General features: G+C 35.7%; 1 pseudogene; it reads left to right on the top strand.

The window, feature by feature from the left end:
• Positions 1–8660: 8660 nt before the first annotated feature.
• Positions 8661–9217, top strand: LOC122732548 (annotated as a pseudogene).
• The last annotated feature ends 596 nt before the right edge of the window (positions 9218–9813 follow it).

Genomic DNA, 9813 nt, shown 5'->3' with positions numbered 1-9813 from the left:
TGTGTATATATGTATATATGTGTGTATGTATTTACATATATGTATATATATCAAAGATAGATCTAGAGATATATACCTCTATCTAGAGACAGAAATATTTATATATGCATATATCTATATCTCTATATATAACAACTATGATATCAAAGAAAAAGAAAACAATGATTCATGCCCTATTAATACTATTTAAGTGACATAATCAGGCAACTAGCTTGTGCAGTAAAGCACCAGGCCTGTAGTCAGAAAGACCTGAGTTTGAACCTAGCCTCAGATAATTACTAGCTATGTGATTCTGGGCAAGTCACTTCACCCAGTTTGCATTAGTTTCCTCTGAGCTGGAGAAGAAAATACTAGACCACTAGTTTATTTGCTAAGAAAATCCCCAATGAAGTCAAAAGAGTCAGATGTGAATGAAATGACTGAACAACAACAATATGACATAAACATCATATACAAAGATCAGAAAAATGACCAGAAACTATTCTGGCAAAGGGGAAAAATAAGGTTTAAAAATGCAAGAATTCAAAATACTTCCATTTTTTAAATACTAGTAGATATGCTTATCTGTTTTGGGTAGATTACAGAAGAGTAGTTATAATAGGAACTATGTTGGACTTGTCAGAAAGACTTGGTTTCAAAGCTTACCTGAAGCACTTAGTACCACCATGAATGTTCATCTTACCTTTTAAAAGCCTTATTTTCTTCATCTATAAAATAGGAAAAATAATACTCTCTCTGATTCACAGGATTCTTCAGAAAGTTTTTTGTAAACATTAAAATGTTTCATAAATTTGAGATCTTATGCTTATTTTGTCTACTATCAAAATGCTATTACTATGTCACATGATATTTACAGTTCATAAATGGGTACTTGTGTATAGATTTTAATAGTATGCAGTTCGATTCAATAAACATTTATTAAACACCTACTATGTGTAAGGTACTGTAGTAGCATACCATTAATTAAGGTGATATTTCAGAGAGTTTTGTGGCTGCTTCTACCTTCTTTCCAAACCAAAAGAAAGTAAAAAAAAAAAATTGGAAAATGTAAGCTTGATTAGCAACAGTATAAAGCTAGAAATAAATGTATTTTCAAATGATAACATACAAAAACTGGTATGTAATACAAACTAATTAAGCTCACATTGGTTTAAGGGTGAGAGGGAATCTACATTTATATAGTGCCTACTATATTCCAGGCAGTGTGCTAAATAATTTTGACAAATATCATCTCATTTGATCCTCACAACAATCCTGTGAATTAGCTGCTATTATTATTTTCATTTTTCATCTGAGGAAACTAAGGCAAAAAGAGGTTAAGTGATCTTTCCAGGGTCACACAGCTAATAAATGTCTGAGTGCTCTATCCACTATCCCACTAGCTGCAAAGATGGATAGATAGATAAATGATAGCTAGATAGAGAGATCGCTAGATAGCTAGCTAGCTAGATGATAGATCAATCTATATATTCTTACTGGGAATTAATGGATGAATAATTAGCATTTGCATTGATAGGCAGGTTTTTTTTTTACATGTGATTCATGAATTTTACTTTTCCCTCAAGATGTTTACAGTGAAAAATCCAGTGATTTATCTTAGGAGCTCAGTGAAAACTGATAAGTATGGAGCCATTAACTTAATCATGCTGGTTTCTTTTTAATAATAATAATGATTATAATGCCAAATCTGAAACAACAAAACTAATTAAGCATATATTTATAACTATTTACACTTTGGGGACAAACAAGTCAATAAAGAGAAAGCTATAACAAGCCATTACTCTTCTAGGAACATTGAATTCAGAACTAGAAGAAACCAGTCTTTTCATGTTATAAACTAGGAAACTGATGTTCTAACTGGGGAAATGACTTTTTTCAGGATCCAGAATAGCAGAGCCAATATTTGAATTCTTACTTTAAATTAATTTCCTTTCCCCTATCCCATTTTCTTTCATTCACTTTGGAATCAGTATCCTCATATTTCCTTTATACAAATGCATACTGTTCCTTCCTTTTGGTTGATCTAATTTGATTTTAAGACAGTTCTTGATGTGAGGCTACTAGGGAGATATTATTAGTAACTTAAGTATTAATGACAAAGTTGGTGTATGTACAAAAGGATTAATACACAAAGTCAAAAAGTAGTTCCAGAGAAATAGAGATCAAGCATTGGATTTTGTCATTGATGTTGGTACAGAAGGGGACATATTTGAGTGGTATCAAGAAAGGAAAAAATAAATTGCCAACTAATTAGAAATATGGAGTGAGTGGAAGAGAGGTGATAAGGATGACAATGAGGTTTGGGGGCTGACTTTGGAAGGATGGTCAGGTCATGCTCTCAACACTAATTGAGAAGTTTAGAAAAGCAGTAGGTTGGGAGAAGGGGGAATGATGATGACTTCTGTATTATCAATCAGAAAAGCTCATCCTAAGAATGTCCATAAAACAATACTTTGTCCATCTATCCATCCATCCCTCCCTCCATCCATCCATTCATCTATCATCTATCTAATTATTTATTCACTTGTCATCTATCTTTATTAATTTGGTTATTCATTAATTAATTTATTCATATATTTGACCATGTACTAATATATACATAATTATATGTATTTATATAGTGTGTATATGTGTATATGTACATATTTGTTTGTTTGTTTGTTTATTGGTTGGCCACAATGATTCTCAAAGGCCATTTACCAAATCACATGGGAATAACAATTTGTTTTAGTGAAGGGTTGACCATCACCAATAAATCACAGCTACCTAAATTAATGAAGGATGGATATCATATTAGAAATACTTGATGAAGTAGTTATAGAAAGAAGGGTAATTTAACTGTATCTATGTGTATTTTTTTAAAATGCCAATTTAGTGAAAAGTACTTTAGGAAGAAGGGAAACAGTAAGACTGTTATAGAGACTATGATAATATCCCACAAGGTATGTGTAGTGAGGGAACATATTAGGGTGTTGGTAGCGGAATTGAAGGGAGGATAATTGCAGGAGATGTTGGGGATTTGAAATCAGCCAAATTCTTCAATTAAGTCGTTATAAGAGAGTGAGGGGGGATGATTTTAAATGAAAGGACCACAAGTTCCAACTAAAGTAGGAAAAGTAAAAGAATAACTGAACTTGTTCAAAAGCTTCTTCTAATATTTCAAAATTCTATACACTATTAAGGATTAGCCTTGTCAACCTGGTAATATTTAGTTACAACTGCTCTACTAACTAGATCATGTTAGTACTGTCTTCATAGTCTGGAGACTCCATGGGGAGTAGAGTCATGTCTCAGTTAAAATCTGAACCACTTTTGGTGTCTGGCATATATGCATATACTTAGCATTTTAAAAATTTTACAGTCTAAAAAGTGGCTAAATATAAAAGTTATTTTCTAGCATATTTTCACTTTGGTCAGGTAAGCAAAATTATCATAAAATTATATGAGAAAAATCATTCTTTGTCTTGAATATCAGGTATGCGGACAGTTTCTTATGGTCTTCTCCATTTTTTTTCAAATGTTAATTTAAATGGTTCGACTTTACACAAAATATATTCTCATATCTAAACTTAGGCATATTCCTGAAGATAGAGAATTACACGACCCTTTCTCTTTTTCTAGGCAAACCTTCACTCCAGATGTTGTATGGCTAAAACCTGGAAAGTCAGTTAAATGGAGATCATTAAAAAAAATGTTTTAAGATTATCTTGGCCCATCCTTAAGCAGAGTTGTAAAGTAGCAAACTTTTGTTTTTGGCATTATAATGGATGACATTCTTCCTTACCTCCACATGGTGGAGTGGAAAGAAGGTTGGTATCTGAGTCAGGTGAAAGCTAGGTATACATCTCACTTCTCATATTTATTATATATTTGTTGCTGTTGTCACTTGTTTCAGTTGCATGTGACTCTCCATGACATCATTTGGGATTTTCTTAGCAAAGATACTGAAATGGATAGCCATTTCATTCTTCAGCTCTTTTGACAGATGAGGAAACTGAGGCAATCAGGGTTCAGTGATTTGCACAGGATTACATACCTATAAGTTTCTGAGGCCAAATTTGAAGTCAGGAAGATGAGTCTTCCTGACTTTAGGCCTAGCACTCTATCTATTGTGCCACCTAGTTGCCCCTATTATTTATTTAATTGTATAGTTATTTTATGATTAGTAGTCATTTAATCTTTCTAAAATCTAGTTTTCTCACTGGCTTAAAGGGAATCATAGAATCTACAGTACCTTTATCAAAAATTTATGAATATCAAATGAGGTACCTGGGGCAAGTCATTTAGCCCTGTTTTGCCTCAGTTTTCTCATCTATAAAATGAGCTAGAGAAGGAAATAGCAAACCACTCCAGTATATTTGCCTAGAAAATCCCAAAAGGGGTCAAGAAAAGTTGGATATGACCGAAACAACTCAACAACAACAACAACAGCAACAAAACTGCATTAAATTCTTTTCAAATATTAAGACTATAGGGGCCAGCTAGGTAGTGTAGTGGATAAAGCACAGGCCCTGGATTCAGGAGACCTGAGTTCAAATACGGCTTCAGACACTTGACACTTACTGGCTATTTGACCCTGGGCAAGTCACTTAACCCTCATTGCCCCTCAAAAAAAAAAAAACAAAACAAAAATAAAAACAAATATTAAGACTATAAATGATAGTTATTTTAATTACTTTTGTTGTTCTTTGCAGAGTGGGATACCTGACTAAATTTAGGAAGACCTGAGTTTGAATCATGCCTTAAACATTTACTAGATATATGACTATGTCTAATTCACTTAACATCTCTTAGCCTCAGTTTCCTCAACTATAGAATGAAATTAATAATAGAAGCTACCTCCCAGAGTTGTTGTGAGGATTAAAGGAGATGATGTGTGTTAAGTGTTTTGCAAAACTTAAAGTACTACATAAAAACATTAGTTATTCTGCTAGGAAATTCAATCCTTTTTTCACCCCCACCCCATTCTGCTGTAGATTCAAGAGAACCCTTAGAACAGTTTCTAATCTTATGAAAGGAGACCTAAGGTGTTGTCCTAATCAAGTCGAATTTCTTTACTAGTCATTCTATGTTCTGTAAAGCCTAAAATTCTAGCTGTGATATCTAAAATCTAATGAGTGGTCACCTTAAATTAGAAGCTTTAGCAAGAGTTTAGGCTTTTATGTATTTTTTAAAGTGTATTAGAAGTTAGTGAAGAGAGAGAGAGGGTGGAAAAAGCAACCTTCTTCTGGCTATCTAAGAGTGAACCATCATCCTCCCGCCAAGCCCAAGTACAGACCCGAAAAGAACTCACTTCTCTGCAGCTTCTCCCAGAAGCTCCATGCGAAACAGCAAACAGGGCCGTCCACACACACAGCTCTAAGCTTATTGGCTGGTAACTTTGATAGACAAGATCCACAGGTGTTAGACATAACTTTCAGACGCCAATCTGACCCTCGAAACTTCATAAAGATCACTTCTGGAGGCCAAAGTCACATGCTTTCTTTTTAGGCCAGAGCTCACCCCTCCCAGCAGGGGGTGTCATTCCAATTCTGACAGTTCTTGGCACCCTTTTGATGACACTTAGTTGAGTTTCTATTTTAATTCTCTAGTCTCCTGGTGTGATGATGATTGACTCAATACCTCATAGCAGCCCTTGATTACTCTATTTCTCAGATACTGACTAAATCCTCTTATTGTCAGATGTACTCAGGCAGACTCCCCACATCATAGATAATAATGTGACCAGTGCTAATGAATAAGTGGAAATAGTTTTGACGAACGTTCAAATTTCACATGCAATTTTTCATAGCAGTGTAATTTCCCTTCAAAATAACGGTAGTCTTTTCTATTGCAGACTTGATCCAGGGCTTGTATTTGATCAAATTATAAAGGATTTTTATCTGAAGGTCTAATTTGCAAAAATAAATACAAAATGAGCCATTTTATAGTAATATAGATGATAAATCTCTTCCAGTCAAGCTACTTACAGGAAGGGAAAAAAAAGCCAAAACATTATTCAAATGTATTCATTTGACCTTCACCTTGAGACTGATCATACCCTTAGGCCTATTCACGTTTAAAAAAAAAAAAAGTTTATTTTTTAAATTTGATACATCTGCTGTGGTTTCTAAACTGACCTAGACATAGATGTCTAACCAGGATGGCTAATATTCTAGCTACCAATGAGATAAATGATAGGGTCTTGGAAATGATCATGTGAATACCTATCTTCCTAGTACTAGGATAAGGGATAGTGACTGGGGCTGTGATATCTCTGGTTCAAGAAATACTGGGTAAGGAATTTCCTTCTGTCAATGCATTTTGGAAGTTTTTATGCATATTATAAACTTATAGATTTGCTTAGGGAAGACAAAAGTGACTTACTCTGGCAGTAATATAACCAGTAAGTTTTACAAGAAGGATTAAACCCAGGTCTTCCTGGCTTCAAGGTCAGCTTTCCTTCTACTATATAACATGCTTCCTTTTGAAAGCAAGATGATTACTTTGTACATACCTTGTTTTCATTAACAAGTATATGCTATTTTTTCCAAAATAGAGCACTAACTCCTTGAGAACTGTGACTTTGTGTGAGTGTTTGTGTGTGTTCGTATACATGCATGTGTATTTGTGTGTGTCTATGTGTATTTGTCTCCCTGGCACCTAATTATCAGCCTATTCCCTTTAGTCACTGCAGAAAAGCCAAAGTATTCTCAATAGTTCATATGATGAGAAATTAAATTAGTTATTTTGTCACTAAAAACAATAGACAATGACACTCAAACTGAAGTCCTTACTCTTTTTTTCCTGCTATAACAGGCTATCTGTAGATCATTAGTGCATCTACTTGTCAAACTTTGCTCTTGCCATTGCTCATTCTTTTTTTTTTTCTTTTTTCCAGTTACATGTAAAGGTAGTTTTCAACATTAATTTTTCAAGACTTAGAGTTACAAATTTTTCTCCCTCCCTCCCTTTCCTCCCCCCTCCACAAGACAGTGACCAATCTGATATAGATTAATTATATATGCACAATCCACAAATACTCTTTTTTTTTTAGTCTGTGTTCAATCAATATCAGTTCTTTCTCTGGAGGCAGGTAGTATGCTTCATCATCAGCCCTCTGGGATTTTCTTGGATCATTGTATTACTGAGAGTGGTTAAGTCATTCACATTTGCTCATAGAACAATACTGTTATCACTGTGTACAATGTCCTCCTGGTTCTGCTCACTTCACTATACATCAGTTCATATAAGTCTTTCCAGGTTTTTCTGAAATCATCCTGCTTGTCATTTCTTATAGCACAATAATATTCCATTACAATCATATACCACAGCTTCTCCAGTCATTCCCCAATTGATGGAAGTTCCTTCAATTTCCAATTCTTAGCCACCACAAAGAGTTGCTATAAATGTTTTTTGTACAATTTTTCCCTTTTTCTCTTTTTCACAATTATTATTAACTCTTTCCCTCTATCCTATTCCCTTCCCCATGATATTTACTCTATTATCTATTTTCTTTCAACTTATCCCTCCTCAAAAAGGATTTGCTTCTGACTGCCCCCTCCCCCAATCAGGCCTCCCTTCTTTTGCCCCTCCTTCCTTATCTCCTTCCCCTCCTATTTTCCTGCAGGGTTAGATAGATTACTATATCCAATTGAGTATGTGTGTTATTTGCTCCTTGAGACAGTTCTGATGAGATTAAAGTCTTTGAGCCTATTCTGATGAGTGCCCTGCTCCTCTCCCATCTCTCCCTCTACTCTATAAGCCCTTTTCCTGTTTCTTTCATGTGGGATTTCAACCCATGCTACCTCTTGCCTTCCCCTTCCCCTTCCCCTAGTGCACTTCTCTCACCCCTCAATTTTACCCTAAAGATGTCATCATGGGGCAGTGAGTTGGCACAGTGGACAAAGCACACACCCTGGACCAAGGAGAACCCGAGCCCAAATCTGGCCTCAGACACAAGACATTCACCCACTGCACAACCCTAGGCATGTCACCAAATTCCAACCACTCCACAAAAAAAGATAAAAAATAAATATTTTGCAGATATCATCCCTTCATAACCAATTTGCCATTGCTCTTTCGACAAGAATCTCATATTTGGCATAGCAACAGTAAATAAAACTTGACAGGGAGTTTTAAAAATATGCAATTCTTTTAAAAAAATTTAAATTTTTATTTGTGATATATAATTATATGCTATATATACATAAAACATAGATATAATATAAACATATATAGATATAGACACATACGTATATAGAAATATACATGTATAGACCTACAGACACATATATGTCATATATAATGTAAATTTTCTACATTATCACATTTAGATATACCTAGAAACATTCTAACGCACATAACATATTATTTTAATTCCTTAAATAACTGTTTTATAAATAATAAATACATGTCAGAAGCTCAGGGAAGGGAAGTCACTGTGGTTTCCTCCTTCAACAGTGCTTGAAAGGAACCACTGCTCAGGCTGGAGCTGCCCTTATGCAACCTCTCCACCTTCACTTCTACTAACCAACATGGCTCTGTCCTACCGTTAGAGCAGAAGTCATCTGCTTCAGCTGCCCGGCCATCACTGCTGCTGCCTCCCCAGTCTCAGCTGCAGCCACTGCACAGCCGCCTTCTCCCTTTGCCTCCTCATCTAAGCCACCTCCACCATCTCTGCCATCATGACCACCTCGTCTCCCTCTCAGGTGAAGCAGAACTACCACCAAGACTGTGAAGCCGCCATCAACCAGCAGATCAAGCTGTACCTCTACACTGCCTACGTCTACCTGTCTTTGTCTTACTACTTCGACCGAGATGACGTGGCCCTGAAGAACTTTGCCAAGTATTTCTTGCACTAGTCCCACGAGCATGCTGAGAAGCTGACAAAACTGCAGAAACAACAGGGGAGCTGCATCTTCCTGCAGGACATGGAGAAACCGGACAGTGATGACTATGACTAGGAGAGCAGACTGAATGCAATGGAGTGTGCTCTGCACTTGGAAAAAAAATGTCAATCAGTCATTATTGGAACTGAACAAGCTGGCAACTGACAAAAATACCCCCCATTTATGTGATTTCATTGAAACCCACTACCTAGACAAACAGGTAAAGTCCATCAAACAACTGGATGATCACGTAAATAACCTTCGCAAAAATGGGGGCCCCTGATTCTGGCACGGCAGAATATCTTTTTGACAAGCACACCCTTGGAGACAGTGACAATGAGAGCTAAGCCACACCTGGGAACTATGGGTGCCACTCCTCCTGTCTTTCAGTGCATACATATTTTGGTTATCTGACCTTTTCATAATCTGTACCAAAAAACTACTACCATTTACATCCCAATAAAGTGACTTGGTACTGATGGAAAAAATAACAAATACATATCAATTTATATAAATAATTTATATATCAAATTTGTTTAAGTACAATTACTATATATATAATATCTAAATAACTCATAAATGCACAGCATATATATGTGTGTGTATATAAATACATATATACCTCATGTACCCTTCCCAGCATACCCCTCTCCCACCTTTCCAGCTTAAACACTTTTATTCATATTTTTCTATTCCAATCTCTATCCCTCCCTTGCCCCTTCTCCTAACCCCTCCCCCAGGGAGCAAATAATCTGATATGGGTTATACATATATGATATATGTGTGTACATAGATAGATAAGTATGTGCATGTGTATAAATATGCAATTCTTATGCCCCATATCTACCCATGCCATTACCAGCATTGCAGACGTAGAAAGAGAACACAAAGGACTGAGGGCAATTTGTTTTTAGTTTCATGAGTTGGCCAAGTAATTCATAAC

The sequence above is a fragment of the Dromiciops gliroides genome, chromosome 6 (assembly GCF_019393635.1).
Source record: "Dromiciops gliroides isolate mDroGli1 chromosome 6, mDroGli1.pri, whole genome shotgun sequence".
Lineage (NCBI taxonomy): Eukaryota > Metazoa > Chordata > Mammalia > Microbiotheria > Microbiotheriidae > Dromiciops > Dromiciops gliroides.
The sequence above is the reverse complement of the archived record's forward strand: the minus strand, read 5'-3'. Positions and strand labels throughout refer to the sequence as shown.